General features: G+C 36.5%; 1 protein-coding gene across 7 annotated transcripts in view; it reads left to right on the plus strand.

The window, feature by feature from the left end:
- LOC120423664 (protein rolling stone) overlaps positions 1 to 19,020 on the plus strand; it is a 131,040-nt gene that overhangs the window by 52,087 nt on the left and 59,933 nt on the right. For 6 of the 7 annotated variants that reach the window (XM_039587550.2, XM_052708729.1, XM_039587546.2 and 3 more), the window contains one exon: positions 5,292 to 5,324. The exons of the other annotated variant lie outside the window; for it this stretch is intronic. The gene's annotated coding sequence lies outside the window, so the exon portion shown is untranslated. The remainder of the gene's footprint in view (positions 1 to 5,291; positions 5,325 to 19,020) is intronic. 7 annotated transcript variants of the gene reach the window in all.

Below are 19,020 nucleotides of genomic sequence, written 5' to 3' on the forward strand. Positions count from 1 at the left end.
CAAAAGACCCGGGGGTCGTTAAAGTGGATTGCTTTGCTTTTTTTACATATGTTTAAAGTAAAATTACTCAGAAAACATTACTTAATCCACCTTTAGATGGTTGGTGCCTTCCTCAAATTTAGCGGGTAATGTTTTCCGAAATAGACACAAAAGGGCAAACCTTTCAGTGTTCAATCAAATTCACTATCCATACCATCAGATTGGGTAGTCAGATCATCATAATTCAGGGCACTAAAGGCACACTGCTTACAACTATTGTACTCGTTGGAAAGCCGCATGATAGATCCAGACAACGTTTTCATCAAAATATCTATGATCCGGACTCCAAAAAGTGCATAAATAACACATAAGTGCTTATAACTTTTGATGGGGTTTTCAGATCTTCAATATTTTGGACTTGTTGGAAAGGTCTTTTGATTACCTTTCTAAAAATATATAACATGCCGGGTTTTCTTACAAAAACCACTATTTTTACAATCTTCAACTTAACTGAACTTTATAATTTTCAATAGCGACTTATGGGACCCCAAGACGGATCGAATGAGACCAAAGCAGACAAAATCAGTTGAGCCACTGTCGAAATAATCCAGTGCAAATTTTTTTGATCAACATCCCACCACACACACAGACAGGAGTCCAGGAGGTCAAATAAGGAATTTCATTTTTCGAGTGATTTTATAGCCTTTCCTCAGTGAGGTGAGGAAGGCAACACGCAATATTCAACCAATCGAATTTTTAACACCTCAAAATTCTCCTTCTTTCTGGGTATGCTGTTAAACTAAAACCACATACTGTGCTAACTAAGACTTTGTAGATATTTGGGAGTATTGAAAGATTCTACTTTAGGATGAGCACGAGCTCTTTAGTTATTGACCGTTATATTTACCGTACTCAATGTAGCTATTCAACTACAATCCATGGTCAAAATTCCATCTAGTAACGGTGGTACACTCTGAGGTCTTAGATCCAGGAAAATTTTGAATGATTCAGGACATCCAAATATATTATCAAATAGTCTTTCATATTTTCTGGTGCTATACGAATTTGATCCAGAGTCATAATCGACCAACCTCTTGCTTGTTACGACGTTAGGTTTAAGCATTCCTTTCGAACAATCAATGAACTATAACCAAATCAACAGTAAAAATTGTATTTAACAAAAATTCTCGATCCTCGATCCATGGGACAAATGAGGGAGACAAATGAATGTATAAGGGGCACTCCCCACTAAAAACCAAGATGTTTGATGTTTCGCACGTCCAGTTTATGATGTTTCCCAAAAACGGTTCCGGATGTGGCCACCGGTGATCCTTTTGATGGATCACAAGGATCTTACGACTTTTCCCAATGTTTCAGTACTTATAGTGCTTACAGTTTTGCATGTCAATTCATTTATAAACAAAATGATTTAACTAACTTATGAATAGTTCTGCTGAAGGGCACAAAGCTCTATCTTCAAACGAGAAGTTTTTAGAGAAATTTTTGTGATACAGATCAAGGTTTTTATGCAAAAATTAGTTTTTTTGGATTTATCAACTAAGGCTTACGCCGTAGCGAGGGGTTGCTATTGATCGTTGAAGTTTGCATGGGAAAATTAGCAAAAATGTATGAGGAAAATTGTCACTTCAGAACTTAGCAGGACAACAATGCGATGCGAACAATCAGTAAATTAATTAAATTCATTCCTGAAATATTTCAGATAAAACTTGTTTCTTCTTTAACCACCACTAGAATTTTTTGTACAATTTTGGGACCATCTAGACATTTGTAGAGCTTATCAAAACACATTTATCGGAAAGTACACATTCTAGAGTACATTTGCTGAAAATATCTTGGAGGTCTTTTTTGTTTAACTTATTTAATCTTAATTTGAAAATGAGTATTTTTTAATCGTTTTAATCGTGCCCATAACTTTTGATAGAATTGACTAAAATTCGTTTTTCTAGAATAAAAATGTTCATTTTGAAATGCTTTACAATTGTCTAGAAGAGCCCAAAATTATACAAAAACAATCTAGTAGTGGTTAAAAACAAGTTTCAACTGAAATATTTCAGGAATGAATTTAATTGATTTGGTGATTGTCCACATCGCATTGTTAGCAGCAGGACGCTCAACTCTGAAGCGACGCTTTTCCTCATGTATGTAAATGTATACATTTTTGCTAATTTTTCCATGCAAACTTCAACGATCAATTGCGACCCCTAAACCTTAACAGATTTGGCTCAAAATTTGCACAGTTACTTTTTTTGGCCAACCAAATCTCTGGTGTGTCCCCACGCTTCTTTCTCCCCTGTCGATTCAGAATTGTGTTGTTGTTCGAACACTCTGTGCTCAAACTCAACCCAATTACGAGTCATCTCTGTGATACGGCTTTACGCAGTAGGCCTGGCCGCTTTAACGCTTGTGATGTTCCAATGCATTCTAATACAATAGCGCACTACAAATGTTAATAAATGACAAGAAGAGTGCTAGGCGTCATCTAACCTAAGGCACTCTCCAGGATCCCTTCGAAAGATTGGCTGCGCTAGGGTCTGATTAGATTAGATTAGATTAGTTACTTATTTTGGCCAAAAGAATCAAGCCAGCGATTTTCCCAAATTTTATTTTTTTCTATTCACCCTAATGCGCAATCAAATTTTTTTTTTAAATATGAAGTTCAGCCATCATGAAATTATAGAATAAGTTGATTATCATAAACTGGTTATAATCTAGACTTCTATCTGAACAGGATGAACAGTTTTTAGATACCGTCATCAGGGGTGAGATTGGGTCATACCAAAATGAGGAAATTTGTACCACCCAATTTCACCCTCAGACCCAATGTCACCCAAGATGACGGTACCTAAAAAGCAAGTACTTTGTTGTGCCATGAATGTTTAGTCAACCATAATTCTTTATTCCATGTCGACGTGATCTTTTCGCACGTCGCTTTTCGACGTTCCGAGAAAAACGCGTTTGAATGTTTGACCTTGAATAAACAAAAACTAGAGCGCGCAATGTAAACAATAACAAACACGTTTTGTTTGGTTGACCATTATGTGCGTTGTCACGAAGTTTGATTGAATTTGGTTGCCAGAGTCCCGAGTTATAATTACAAATGTTTCCGGTTTTCGAGCATGTACGTGTGTCAAACGCGTTCTGTCCTGAATTCCCTTTGGCCAGTTGTCGCATTTACAGCAATTTTCAGGCTGTGTCTAGATAGCACAATAAGATTGAAACTTCTGTTATATGAAAAGTGACAACAATGCGCGGGGTTTTTTCGATTTTTATCGAATATCTCATGAGGATATTAGATAGTTAATCACAATTTGGAGATCTGTGTCACAAGATAGCTACGATTTGTAAGTGACTACTAGACTGCCCACCATTGAAAAACGGCGAATATCAACTTTTGGCAAAAACGAGATATTAGCACCAGGTGGTAGAGGATTTTCCAACGCATCTTCTGGAACTTGAATTTTACTGAAATAGTGTTTAGACTTGACTGCCGATGCGAAAAACCAAACGGCAAAATGCCACTCTTATGGGAAATTGCCTTGACGGAGATTTTGTGACAAACACTAAAACGCGTTTTTCTCGGAATACTTGATTTGGCATAATAGCCGAATTTTCAATTATGGGCAGTAGAATATATTCAATTGTTTTAGAAAATGGCATAATTTCAAAACCCCTCCCAAAATCTAGCCTCGGATAATGCACACCCAAACCAAACGTGGGCCATTTCCCCGGTACAAAAACAAACGCCATGTCGTACGATATTCCCAGCTGACTGCAAGGTTTTCGGACGCTGCATGTTTCTCCTTGTTGTGCGGTTAGTTTCGCCAGCACACCCACATACTTATGCCAATTCATGGGAATTATACCAACCCCCACAACCGACTGCGACGACGCTCACTTGCTCGGAGGTGTGTGTGTGTGTGTGCACAGCATTAGGGTGGTCCCCTCTCAGGAGAAAAACAATATTTTGCTTCTGACGAAAACAAACGAAACGTGCTCCCCCACCCAACCAGTCCCACCTTTTTGTGTGTTTCCTTGGTGTGTGGTGCGCGCCCGCGTAGGTGGACTGCATGAGTGATGCAGTAATAATATATATACTGAAGCCACCCTTAACCACCCCCACCCCAACTCTTTCCCCTCTTGGTGAGCACGTGCTTTCGTTCGCACGACTTTTATCTGTACCTGGTCGGTTGTGGTGGTGCTGGAACGTCATATTTGGGAAAGCAGGGTGGGGTGTGTCCTCAGCATTACGTATGCTAGTCAAGAGAGCAGGACCAGAATTAGATAAGGAACGAACTGATTGTGGTGGCGTTTGTGTGGTTAGGGGGGGTTATTGTGTGGAGTCTGTGTTTATTTTAGATAGTATTGACACTATAACCAGCGTTTTGATCTCACTTTAGATTTTGAATGGCAAATTGAAGCAAATATTGATTTAAGATAGGAGAGGGTACGACCCCTTTTATTTTTTAAATAATTCTATTGCGTCCATCCCAGCACTTCTCGGTACAGAATTCCCGGAAATTTTCCAAGACCAAGATTTCGTGAATGAAAGTGACACTGAAAACAATTAAAGATTTTTTTTATCTTACAAACAAAACTTTGAAAAATATGTAACTGTAGCCTTTCAATATCTATGAAAATCAAACCTAAAGATTTCATTTTCAAAACGTGGCCAAACTGACAACGAACCTTGCCGGGACTTGTGTATATTTCAAAAATGGTTTTCTCAAACACACTAGGTTTATGCTCAACTATGTTACACCTAACCTCCCATCGGCTAAACCAAAACCCAGCTGCTGAACTACATGTTTGTAAACGAATTTTTGGTTATGCTGTGAGCGTACACGCCGTACGGACGCGAAGGATTATGCGATTTTCGGGAAAAGTTAGTGCTAGTGGCTGTAAGGGTGCCTCACCTTAAGCTCGCCACATGCCGCGCCGAATCCTTAATTAAAACACTAAGTATTTATTAGTTCGCTCTTACTTCAACGCCAAAATAGCTCTCACACGGTGGAAATACAGATTAATGGCTTTGCTCGTAGACGAAAATGGCCCGCCAACAGTTTGCCCCTAAAATTAGTCTGGAATGGGATGTTTTATTATTTATTAACAGAGGTTATCTATCGGTATGAAGATGTTTCTCTGTTTTTTTTTTTCCATTATATAATGTTCCTTACAGTTTATTTCCATTTCGTTATAAATTATCCATATTTGTTCAATGATCGAAACACTATTTAACAACATTTTAATTGAATATTGTGTCTTTCTTTTGTTTCATTTCCTTTTTAATTTAGGCTCAGTCGGCAGTCAGCCATCACGGGGCCAAGGTTTGTATAGTTTTTTTGTTTGTTATTTAAATTTTCCTGTTCAATTTCTTGCTTTCGTATCTTGTATCTCTTCTTACCTATGGTATCGTTCAGATTAATTAGCTTGCTACAAATTATAATAACCTGAATTTAAACACTATAAATTTTTGTTATGATTTTAAACAAATAATTACAAGTTCACTGACAATAATAAAACCCTAAAAATAAGCTTTATTTACTGTTCATTGTTAACTCGATCAGTTCGTTGTGACCGTGCTTTCTTGTTACATATGCATTTCAGGAATAAATTTGGTTGCATCACACTTTGCCTTCATAGATCCACCACAAAACTCGATTTAAAATTTGAGCACCGTGCAGTGTTGCTTGTCCTCATACAAGTTGTAATAACTATAGTTTCATCTGATGCAGATTGCCTTAGTTGCATGCCCACCTACTGTTTACATGTTCTGCTGATACTTTTGACCCCTGGAATCTAACGAATTCTTAACGTAATATATAACCTTAGTGATTTTTCACGCTCAAAAATTGCAAACTTCACGGGGACCTTAATTTTAAAACACGAAATGTCACGAAAATTTCGCACAAAGTGAAAAATGTTAAAATAACTCTGGAATTGTTATGTTAAAATTAAAGAAACTACTTGCTATGCTTCATTATACATTATTTTTCAACAAACCAAAAAAAACTTCACTTAATTTGAACATGACACAAAACAAAGTTTTCCTTATTTTCAAAAAGTTTCCACAATTGAATGGGCTCTTTATATATTTTGAAACGAAATGTATGTCATGCGTTTTATCATTTCTTGAACTGTATTTTTTTCAACAGTCGACTAATATGGCTTAAGAGTTTTAACTGATTTGCTTTTATTTTAACTTTTTATTTTTTATTGAATATCATACGTAAGCAAGATTTAACAATAATTTGAATTTTTGCGATATTTTGCCCAGTAAAAGTTTTTTTTTAGGTTTTCATCTCACTTTTCAAAACCATAATTTAAAATCAATAGGCAAGAATAATTTTATCCGTAATGAAATCTTTGAAATATTATTCAAATTCAGAACAGAAAACAAAGAAAAAGTTTTTTTACTTTCACGGGAACTTTCCACCCAAATAATCAAACATCGTTAAAATTAAACAGGACTCAGCAAAAATCTAAAATGTTTCTCAAAGTTGATTTTTAAGATCGAAATAATATGCATTAAAGCTTGAATCATTTCATTAATTTAAAATTAAACCTTTCAAATGAAATGTAGCTAATTTGTTATTACAGCGAATATGTAACTAAATTAACCCTCTACAACCCAACCCCGCCTTTAGACGGGCTTTGATTTAAAAAATCGCCAAAAATCAGTTTTTAATCTTTAAAAAGCATTGGAAAGTAGAACTCTTGAAATTTTAGAAAATTTATGGGTTTGAATTTTTACTTGTTTTATGTGACTTTGACAAAGTTTTAAAAAATATCATTTTTTTAAGGGGCAACTTAGGCTGTGTTTTTAACTAACATTTCCTATATTACAAGTAAAAAGAAGTATGCAGTCAGGGTTGTTAAAATATCAAAATATCAGCTCTCAGCAACTACAATTATCCCGCCTGAATAATCATGCCTCAAATAAAACTGCTCTTCTCTCCTCATTGAAACTCTCTGCGCCGAACATAGCCGAACACGTTTTCGTGTTTACCCACTCGCGATTGACATTTTCTTTTTCTCTCTCATTCCCGCTTCTACGATCATCCTACCGCAACAGCGTTTAACCACACAAGCCGCCAAAAAACCAATTTCGCAAACGCAGTTTAACGGGACGTCATGCGTGGTCGGCTCATAAACGCCATCTCGCGTTCTCTCATTGCAGTTTTCGGAGAGATTGAGAGAATCCGCGGTGAGAGCGCATAGTCGAGGAAAAGGGGAGGAGTAATAGAGAGAGAATGACATCGCTGGGAATCACAAGACACAAGAAGAGATCTCACAAGCTATAGTGACGGCCGATATACTCTCAGATATTTTTGGTGCAGAGATAATCTATTGATAGGTTTTCTATCACTCATTTGCAACACTGTATGCAGTAATATTTCTAGTGTCCCAGACTATGCCTCTATGCATTTTTTAATAATTGAAATGTTAATGGTGCCATTTTATAGCAGAAAATGTGAAAAACAAGCAAATATTGAAGAAGTGACTGTAAAAACATGAAAAAATTAGGCAAAATGTAATGATAGGAGATGGTAGAATAGGCAAAATACTACCAAAAACAAACATGAACTAAACAAGATTAATGCAAATTAAAATACAAAAAATAAATCAAGAAAAATATGAAACAAGAGAAGTAAAGTTTTTCGTAGAACAAAAGTTGCTCAAAATGACCTCCTGAACACGGGAAAAATAACAATTTTGGAAAAAAATGTGGGCAGTTGAGGGTTAAGTTGGTTTCCTAAGAGAAACTGATAAACTGTCATTGATACTCTTAATAGCAATCTAGTTCCTCAATTATTTTCACTTCTCTAATGGATTTCAATTTTACATTCTAGATCAATTTTATGTTAATGTATATTTGAGAAAAACTAATAAAAATACTATTTTTTTATTGGTAATGGAAAACCTCTCAAAACATGGTTTGGAACTTATTTTGTTTATTTAAAAAAAAGATCATTACTACAAAGATGGATAAACTCACAGCAAAAATCGGATTTAATTGTAACAAAATATGTTTTTTATAACATTTTAGAATTTATAATTGTTTTTACTTTTCACATTCGACCTTTGTCCTTTCGATGTTTTGTCCATTCGACCTTAAGTCCACTTTCGACCTTTTGGCCATTCGACCTAAGGTCTTTCGACCTTTTGGCATTCGACCTTTTGTCCATTTATTATGTTGTTATTTCAAAGAATTGATTTGAGAAAATTGATAAATTTCCCTAAACATGACCATTAGGGTGTAATATCAAAATCGATTTTCCAGCACAGCACTTTTTCAGTTCCTTTTGGGGTCCTAAACAACTCCCCAAAGTTTGGGAACGATTGGTTTTGTCCTCACTTTGCGCAAAGCGATTCAATTTTCTATAGGAATTTGTATGGGAAAACCATTTTTTTTTTATTTTGATTTTTATAAAACTTACGTTTCACGCTGTACTAAAACCAGATTCATATTTGGATGCTCTGGAAGGTGCTCTAAAACTTTCCCAAAGAGAGTATGGTGCTAGCTTGCCCCTAAAAAAAGATACAGCGTGTTCAAAACTCGTCTAAAACGTGTTTTTGCTCTAAAATCACGTTTTAGACGAACTTTGGGGAGTTGTTTAGGAGCCCAAAAGGAGCTGAAAAAGTGCTGTGCTCACTAAATTTGAACAACTTTATTTTTGTCCATACAACCATATTACACTCAATGACCATTTATTTGGACTGATTTAAGATGTTTTATTAATTTTGGGGAGTTTCCCGAGCATGGGTAAATAACAAGGGAAATGCGTAATAATACCTTTCTCTGGTATCAATACCAAATTTTGGTATTCCTGGACCCTTCAAAATTTGTCTTAAGGATTATGCAAGAGCAAAATGTGGTATCATACCAATTTAAGGTATTGTTTTGATATTGCAAAATTGCAGAATTTGTCAATGGTCGAACACCACATTTTGGTATTCTTTTGGTATAACAGTATTTTATCAAATTCCTCTGAAACTATGGGAAAATTTTGACCAATTTTGACAAAATAATTAATTTTGCGCTAAAATGATGTCTCAAAGCGAATGCTTTCATTGAAAACCGGAAATTTCAAACTTGATTTTAAACATTTTTGATATACCCCCTAAAGAAATTACTTGAAATTGTGGAAAATTTTCTAAGTCAGGATGGCACATTTTGGTATTATTTTGGTATTACAGTATTTTATCAAATTCCTCTGAAACTATGGGAAAATTTTGACCAATTTTGACAAAATAATTAATTTTGCGCTAAAATGATGTCTCAAAGCGAATGCTTTTATTGAAAACCGGAAATTTCAAACTTGTTTTTAAACATTTTTGATATACCCCCTACAGGAATGACTTGAAATTGTGGAAAATTTTCTAAGTCAGGATGGCACATTTTGGTATTATTTTGGTATTAAAGTGTTTTATCAAATTCCTCTGAAACTATGGGAAAATTTTGACCAATTTTGACAAAATAATTAATTTTGCGCTAAAATGATGTCTCAAAGCGAATGCTTTTATTGAAAACCGGAAATTTCAAACTTGATTTTAAACATTTTTGATATACCCCCTAAAGAAATTACTTGAAATTGTGGAAAATTTTCTAAGTCAGGATGCCACATTTTGGTATTATTTTGGTATTGAAAGGTTTCATCAATTTTCTCTGAAACTATGGGATTTTTTTTACCAATTTGGACAAGATAATAAATTTTGCGCTAAAATGACTTGAAAAAAAAATATTAAAGCTGGTTTTAACATTTTTTTATATACCCATTAAGATTTTTTTTTTAAAATCGTTGAAATTTCTCTAATTTGGGATAACTAAATACTTTGAAAAACGAGTCAATCAACAGATTATTGAATTTTGGTGAATTTCAAACCAGTTTCATTTTAATAACACTTATTTTTCAATCTTGTTATTTTTCAGAAGCTTCAAGAACTTCAAGCACAGGTCGTTCATCAATGACAAATGCATTCGGTGTGGTGAAGAATATCACTAAGAACAACATGGAATCATCAGGTGAGTAGATTTGGCTGTTGCATTTGGATCATTACCGTTTTTTACTAACTGCAACTGTTGCACTAAAAATGGTATGAAAATACCAAATTTTGGTATTGCTTGTGCAAATACCAGCGACCAAAATGTGCTCTAGGCTGCCCAGTAATAGATGGAAAAATACCTTGAAATCATACCAAAATCATGTATGTGGAAGATCACAGGAATACCAAAATATGATTTTCCAAGGGCGCGGGAATACCTAAAATTAAAACCATGGCAATACCAAGTTTTGGTATTCAAGCAATGTTCAAAAATCCAGAAAACCTCAACTTGGTATTGAAATGATTTTATTTTGTGGTATTATTTTACCTTTGGAATAACATGGTTTGGTATTGTTGTGCCCTTCCACATACAAGATTTTGGTATGATTGTATGGTATTTTACCATCTATTACTGGGCAACCAAGGGCACATTTTGGTCGCTGTTATTTGCCCAAGTAATACCAAAAATTGGTATTCCCGTGTTATTTACCCCTGCTCGGGTTTCCATTCTTTTCAACAAGAAAAAAAAATTGGTTGCTACCCGAGCAGGGGTAAATAACACGGGAATACCAATTTTTGGTATTACTTGGGCAAATAACAGCGACCAAAATGTGCCCTTGGTTGCCCAGTAATAGATGGTAAAATACCATACAATCATACCAAAATCTTGTATGTGGAAGGGCACAACAATACCAAACCATGTTATTCCAAAGGTAAAATAATACCACAAAATAAAATCATTTCAATACCAAGTTGAGGTTTTCTGGATTTTTGAACATTGCTTGAATACCAAAACTTGGTATTGCCATGGTTTTAATTTTAGGTATTCCCGCGCCCTTGGAAAATCATATTTTGGTATTCCTGTGATCTTCCACATACATGATTTTGGTATGATTTCAAGGTATTTTTCCATCTATTACTGGGCAGCCTAGAGCACATTTTGGTCGCTGGTATTTGCACAAGCAATACCAAAATTTGGTATTTTCATACCATTTTTAGTGCAACAGTTGCAGTTAGTAAAAAACGGTAATGATCCAAATGCAACAGCCAAATCTACTCACCTGATGATTCCATGTTGTTCTTAGTGATATTCTTCACCACACCGAATGCATTTGTCATTGATGAACGACCTGTGCTTGAAGTTCTTGAAGCTTCTGAAAAATAACAAGATTGAAAAATAAGTGTTATTAAAATGAAACTGGTTTGAAATTCACCAAAATTCAATAATCTGTTGATTGACTCGTTTTTCAAAGTATTTAGTTATCCCAAATTAGAGAAATTTCAACGATTTTAAAAAAAAAATCTTAATGGGTATATAAAAAAATGTTAAAACCAGCTTTAAATTATTTTTTTCAAGTCATTTTAGCGCAAAATTTATTATCTTGTCCAAATTGGTAAAAAAATCCCATAGTTTCAGAGAACATTGATGAAACCTTTCAATACCAAAATAATACCAAAATGTGGCATCCTGACTTAGAAAATTTTCCACAATTTCAAGTAATTTCTTTAGGGGGTATATCAAAAATGTTTAAAATCAAGTTTGAAATTTCCGGTTTTCAATAAAAGCATTCGCTTTGAGACATCATTTTAGCGCAAAATTAATTATTTTGTCAAAATTGGTCAAAATTTTCCCATAGTTTCAGAGGAATTTGATAAAACACTTTAATACCAAAATAATACCAAAATGTGCCATCCTGACTTAGAAAATTTTCCACAATTTCAAGTCATTCCTGTAGGGGGTATATCAAAAATGTTTAAAAACAAGTTTGAAATTTCCGGTTTTCAATAAAAGCATTCGCTTTGAGACATCATTTTAGCGCAAAATTAATTATTTTGTCAAAATTGGTCAAAATTTTCCCATAGTTTCAGAGGAATTTGATAAAATACTGTAATACCAAAATAATACCAAAATGTGTCATCCTGACTTAGAAAATTTTCCACAATTTCAAGTAATTTCTTTAGGGGGTATATCAAAAATATTTAAAATCAAGTTTGAAATTTCCGGTTTTCAATAAAAGCATTCGCTTTGAGACATCATTTTAGCGCAAAATTAATTATTTTGTCAAAATTGGTCAAAATTTTCCCATAGTTTCAGAGGAATTTGATAAAATACTGTAATACCAAAATAATACCAAAATGTGCCATCCTGACTTAGAAAATTTTCCACAATTTCAAGTAATTTCTTTAGGGGGTATATCAAAAATGTTTAAAATCAAGTTTGAAATTTCCGGTTTTCAATGAAAGCATTCGCTTTGAGACATCATTTTAGCGCAAAATTAATTATTTTGTCAAAATTGGTCAAAATTTTCCCATAGTTTCAGAGGAATTTGATAAAATACTGTTATACCAAAAGAATACCAAAATGTGGTGTTCGACCATTGACAAATTCTGCAATTTTGCAATATCAAAACAATACCTTAAATTGGTATGATACCACATTTTGCTCTTGCATAATCCTTAAGACAAATTTTGAAGGGTCCAGGAATACAAAAATTTGGTATTGATACCAGAGAAAGGTATTATTACGCATTTCCCTTGTTATTTACCCATGCTCGGGTATGAGTTTTTGCAGGAACAGTTGTGTGAATAATTTATAAAGTTTATTTAAATGGACTTGAGAAAGGCAGTTTCTACATTAATATCTTTCAGAAATTTAGTGATATTTTCATTAATGTCAATGAGGTTTTGATTTGAAAACAAAAAAAAACGAGGTGCAGTTCAAAATTCCCAAAAAAAAATTTTTGTGGTAATACTGAATTTGGACTCAAAATTACTCTTTCGATTTTTGATAAAATGCGCCATTTTCAAGTTAGAGCAATTTTCACGCTGAAATTTCTGAACATTTTCCTTTTTTTAATAGTGTTTATCCTTGTCCATCTCTGAAAAATATATTTCCAAAGGCTGAAATGAAAAATCTCTACAATTTTCTTTATTGGACATTGTTAATGGAAAACAAGAATAGAAAATGGGACTTCTCTCTAGCACAAGTGACACGTGCACACATCAATAAAGATGCATTGTTTTATTTCCCCGTGATGTAAAAGTAATCCCCGGCTCCCCAACGCTTTGTTCTTTTTTTGCTCTGCAAAACTTCTGCCTGACAGCTTTCACCTGGACCAATTTCAAAGAATGACATTGAAAACTAGCCTAACAAAACCTTGAAAGCTTCCCCCTCCCACCGCACGTGTCTTCCAATCCTTTGGCTGTAAATCGTCACAAAAGCTGCACATGCATCGATGCTGCTCCATCACCGTCATCATCGATGTCGGTGTGCATTGTTTCGAGAAAGTTACTCTTTTCCAGAGCTCTCCCACTTTGGCAGCACCCGGTGAGTGCACGGTGGTTGAATTTTAGGGGAAATTTGGTACTTTACACCCACAGCCGACGATTGAGACGGTAAAAAGGGCACAGATTTTTCCGAGAGAAAATGGACTAAATTCTGCTCGCGGCATTTGGACTTCACTGTAAAGACATTGCATGACTGAGTCAAAGGTCGAGGGATCGATTCCCGTTATGGCATCTTTGGTTTTTTATGGTAAAACTCTTTTGGCAATTATTCTTCGAATAAAATGCAGCTTGGATGGTCTTCCTTCTCATTTGAATGCTGCGGGTGTTGTTTCAATATTGAAAAGTGTTTCATTTTGCACATTTTTCGAATAAATCATCACAAGGATTCCTCCACCGAGTACTGCACAGGGTGCTGGTACAAGAACTTCCGTAAAAAAGGGCCACAATACCCATTCTCCGAGGACGACAACGCCAAGTGCACTCTTTTTTTGTGTATATTTGCTCTCGTTGTGATGCAAAGCATTCGTCAAGTATCACTACTGCTGAAAGAAGGGATGAAGATGAGCTCACTTATCCTCTAGTGGATATTCTGCAAATTTTGTGGCTTAGTTCATGGCATGGCATTTCTCTTGTCATCTGCCTCTGTAGGTTCAGCATCGATCCGTTTTTCGGACGGGTCGGAAAATGTCCCACATACCACAACAGAGACACAATTTAGGGAAAATCACTGGAATGAAGAGCATTCGCCGCATAAAAATTCTAATCATGGGTTCAATATCGCGTCGCGCTCGTCGCACTGCTGGCTCAAAACGATTTTCCACTACTCGTACACCCACCGTCCGGAAGTTGTTTGGTCCCCAATTATTTCAACCTGTGGAGCAGCAGCACATTTCCGATGCTGTCGATTCGAAGGTTTTGCACGGTGATTTTTTTTCTGGTTTCCCGCCATCGCGTGTCTTCTATCTGAACGGCGGACGATTTGCCGCTGTGTTGCGTTCTGTGCGTGTTGTTTGTTTTTAAGACAATTTAGTGGGGGAACGTGGTTGGCGATAGATATTAGATGATTATCTGAGTATATTGGACTACACTTCTGCATAAATTGAATAATCGAAATACTTAATATAAAGGTCTGTAAACTGTAAACTGAGCTAGAAAATGGTTTATACAGCTATTCCCCACGGCACGATTCAAATAAAAAGGTTGTCCGATCGGTCCAAAATTGGACTTGGTGTTCCTTGGCCAAAATAATCAGAACCGTTTTTTTTTTTGGTCATTAGGGTGACCTATGCCATGGTTCATACATTGGTCATTTTAAACCAGGGGTGACCAAAGTATGGCCCGCGGGCCAAACGTGGCCCGCGATGTGATGTTTTTTGGCCCGCGGACCCATTTTGAATGATCATGTAAAATGGCCCGTTGACCACTTGTAAAATGATTCTATACTTTTTCAAAATTAAGATTTATTTTAAACTTTTTTATGCTAATATTCTATACTTTTTTATTAAAAACTAATGATTTATCAATATTTTGATCCACATTTTAGGACACAAATATTTTGTTCAAAAATCATAATAATAAAAACAATTTCACACGTTTCAATGTGAGTGAAACTAAAAACATTTCTGGAAATATTTATAAAACATTCAAACTTGACATAGATAGAAATCTATAATAATATGAAAGTCATAATAACCCTTTTATGAACTAACCCTCAAAATTACTTTGCACTTAGAAACCTTCCCTCGAGATTCGAACTCATGACAGTTGGATAACGAATCTGACTACCAACAAAATATTGAAATCGGAGGAAGAAGGCTGTTGAAAATATGTTACAAAGCTTTTGTCGACCAACCCTCTTCTGCGTTTGGAATCATTTAAGCATGTTCGGGTATATTCAAAGATAATTTGAATTTTCGTGAAACATTTTCTTACACTTTTTTTCATTGAAATGATAAAATTCTGGCTCTTAACGATTTTTCATTATTCACCTCTCAAATTAAAGATAAAATTACGTCGTAACATGCAATGTTCAGATTACATGTCACCATTTTCGAAATATCAAAACAAAAACATTTTATTGAAAACACAAGTACATTTAGTTACAAACTTTAAAAAAAAAAAAAAAAAAAAAAGTTTCACACACCCCAAAAATAATAGCACTTAATCAATCAACCAGTTTAAGTTTGACCCCAGCCTTGATTTTCAAAAAATCGTATCTCGAAATCCACAAACCACGTGGACACTTTTTTGAAAATCTCGATCCTTCCCCACCCCCTTTCCCACCCCGTCGTGCAAACCTCTTTTTACACCTAAGCTTCCATCCATCCCGGGATTCGAACTGACGACCTTTGGATTGTAACCGTAGGGACTTCACTCGTGAAGTTCTACGAGATCGTCTGTAGTAGTGTTCGTTAATAAAAACCTTAGCTTGGGAGGTGTTGGGTATCCGGTGGTTTTCTTCAACGAGGACCCAGCACAGCGCCAATACCAGCGACGTCCCAGTGTGCAGCTAGCGCTACCAACGAGCTACCGCAACCCACCACCAGAGTACTCAGGCAACAGTGGGTGGGGTAGCGAAGGAGTCGTGACAGGGTGAATGGAGGTCAGGGGTAAAGGCATGACGGAAGAGGTGGAGACGAAGGGTAGCAAGGACCGCCATCGTCGAGTTGATCCACGAACTCGGTCTATTTCCCGGACGACACCATCGCGAGCAGTTGGAACGCTTTTTCCACTGCTGTGCCCGAAAGTGAAGTTAACTTTTAAAGTGCAACAAAAGTGCTAGTTGTGCCACCCCAAGGCTTCAGGAGAAGCCGAATTGTTCCCGTGTGGATTAGGAGGACACCAGGTATGCCAGCAGCCTTCCTCGAGTGCCCTATTGTCCCCCTACCAAACCCCAAAACCCAACCGTCACGATATCCCTAACCTCAAACGTTTTCCACCAGGACCCCTTGTGCTTTGGCATAGCCATTACGGCCAAGTGCACCATCCGGAGACTCGCGCTCAGGGATGGAATAATCGCAAAAAAATCAATTTCGCTTGCGAACTTACTTCACCCGCGAAAGAGAGAGGAGGCAAATCACGCAAAAGAAAATCGCTCCCGAACTTCTCCAAGAAAATCAATCTGCTGATGATTTTTTGTGAATTTTCTTGTCAGCACTACTTAAAAATAATTATTTCACTTTGTTTACACACATTGCCCATCTACAAAATGTGACAGGTTATATTTCGACGTGTGACGTTACACTTGCAAGTGTAGTAGTGAAAAAGATATTCCGCCGAATAATCAAGATGATGATTTTTTAGATTCTTTTTACCGATCTTTCGTGCGCGAGAGAGAAGAGCCATGCTCCCTTCGGATTTTTTCTCTTGATGAACGTCCAATGATTTTCTTTTGATGATGATTATTCCATCGCTGCTCGCGCTACATCCGAGTCGCCGCAGAAGCCGAACAGCTCGTACCTGTGCCGTAGTCCGGGAGTCCGGATACCCTCGACGGTAATCCGAAGGCCACTGCCGTAACCATCGGTGGCGGAGGACAGGACGAGCCGCTTAACGGGTCCATCGACGATCGCGCCGGAGCGCCAGTACCACCCCGTGCGAGGACGAACGGCCTAGCCGTACGCCAAGAGAGAGAGAGTTGGTAGCAGAAGTGAGAGCAGAGGTTGAAGCGGAAGGAGAGGAGAGCAGGAAGCGGAAGGTGAAGTACCGACGTCGCTGGAGTGCTGCGGTCGACGACGAGGCCCCGAAGAGAGGAGAAGAAGAAGAAGTGAAAGGTCAGGTCAGTGTAGGATTAAGAAAGTGGGAGGAATAAAGCACTGTAGAAGAAGGAGAAATAAAGTGTGTTTCTGACCCGCACACACTGGAGTTTCCATTGGTATCCCAGCATTCCCCAAGCTACCCGCGACTTGATCTAGAGGCGTGCCGACCTTGAGGCACTTGTGGTCAGAAGGTCTCAACGACATTTATGAGTCGGAGCAACCCGTAAGTTACAGGATTGAGAGTCCAACTGCCTACCAGCGACTCCACCGGTACAGGACCCAGGGAGACGACTCCTACGCCTGGACTGAGCTATCGACCTAACCTCTAGGTTAGACCGGGGCCAACATTTACTTCCCCGTCCGACGGAAGGCGTGATCAGACAAATCTCGTCTCGAAAAATGCCACCGGGACCGTCTGAGATCGAACCCAGGCCGACTGGGTGAGAGGCAATCACGCTTACCCCTACACCACGGTCCCCGGTTCATTTACGTCCAAGAGAAGTAAAATCGGTTGAAATGGCGTGGAGTCATGTTTTTTTTAATTTGTTTTTTATGCGAAATTTGATGAAAATTGATTTTTTTACCACCCTATCACGGCGATGGTCCTCATAACGACCAAACAAAAAAAAAAACGGGTCTAATTATTTCACGTTTAGAAAAATGAAACAAAATATAAGATAATAAGATTTTTGAATAACTAATACCTGAGTGATCGGTGCAGATTGAATATGTCTGATTCAATTCCGGATTTAAATTTTAACACTGTTGGGGTCTTATTCATTAATTACCGTGGTTTCCGAGCATATGATTCCTCAAGTATTAGTTTTTTTATGTAACTCATTTCAAGTTAGTAGGGAAGAAGGTACCTACCAGGCACCCACCAAAAATATTAGATTCGATTTTATTTTAAAAAATAATAACAAATGCAAGCTGTCTAAGATAATTTAAAAAAAATCTTAGTGGTGTTTTAAGCAAACTACTTTCGATATTTTTTGTAATATATTTGATGTATTGTTTTTTTATGAACTAATCTTAGAACAGCACTTTTTTTTGGTAATTGAAATGGTATACAAAATACATTCTGAACCAAATTAAAAATTTCTTGATTTTCTTACAAATTAAAGCAACTATTCGTTATTCGTTTTGCAAAAAGTTTTGAGAATAGGTCCGAATATTTGATGGTTGATTCAATAAGGAAAAGCAACAGTGTTTATACTTGAGCCAAATCCATGCAGTGTGACCTGGGTAACAGCTTGAGCTAAGTGTTTTAAAATTTTGGTTATCTGTAAAAATCCATAATTTTTATTTTCCATTTTTTATTCAAAATGGAGTCTGAACATGTCGCTGGAAAAAAACAAATTGTATTTAAAATGGGCTGAATTGAAAGCTCATTGAGCAGTCCGCTTCTTAATTGGCAGATTTCGTGAATTTTTATTTTATGTGTTTTTGCAATGTCCAAAACTTTTTGGGGTCTTTATGTTTGACCAAAAAACCCTTTTTTTTTCAAGTCAGATCCCTTCAAAGATTAAATCTACTCACTGGGAATACTGACCGGTTGGAGATGGGTTTCGACTTGCGGCGTGCTGGATTTTCAATTCAGAGGCCGTGAGTTCGATTCTCGTACCGGGATGATTTTGTGGCATTGGTTCAACCATACAAGTCTTCATACAATTTTGACAGCTCAGTTGTATTGTTAATGTGATTTTGGTTAGATTTTCTTAAAATAATTCAAACCACACTGCCGCTCTAATCGAGTCCGTCCCATATGTAAAAACAGCAAGCCTACACAGCTAAAAAAGTAGTGATCCAGCTGCGTATAAAATAAATATTGCATTATTTTATGTGATTTTACACCACGAAATATGTAGTCCATCAGTATGGGAAACCTACCGAAATGTCAAGCTCATATATGCGTTTACCCAGCTTGAGC

The sequence above is a fragment of the Culex pipiens genome, chromosome 2 (genome assembly GCF_016801865.2).
Source record: "Culex pipiens pallens isolate TS chromosome 2, TS_CPP_V2, whole genome shotgun sequence".
In the NCBI taxonomy this organism is placed as follows: Eukaryota; Metazoa; Arthropoda; class Insecta; order Diptera; family Culicidae; genus Culex; species Culex pipiens.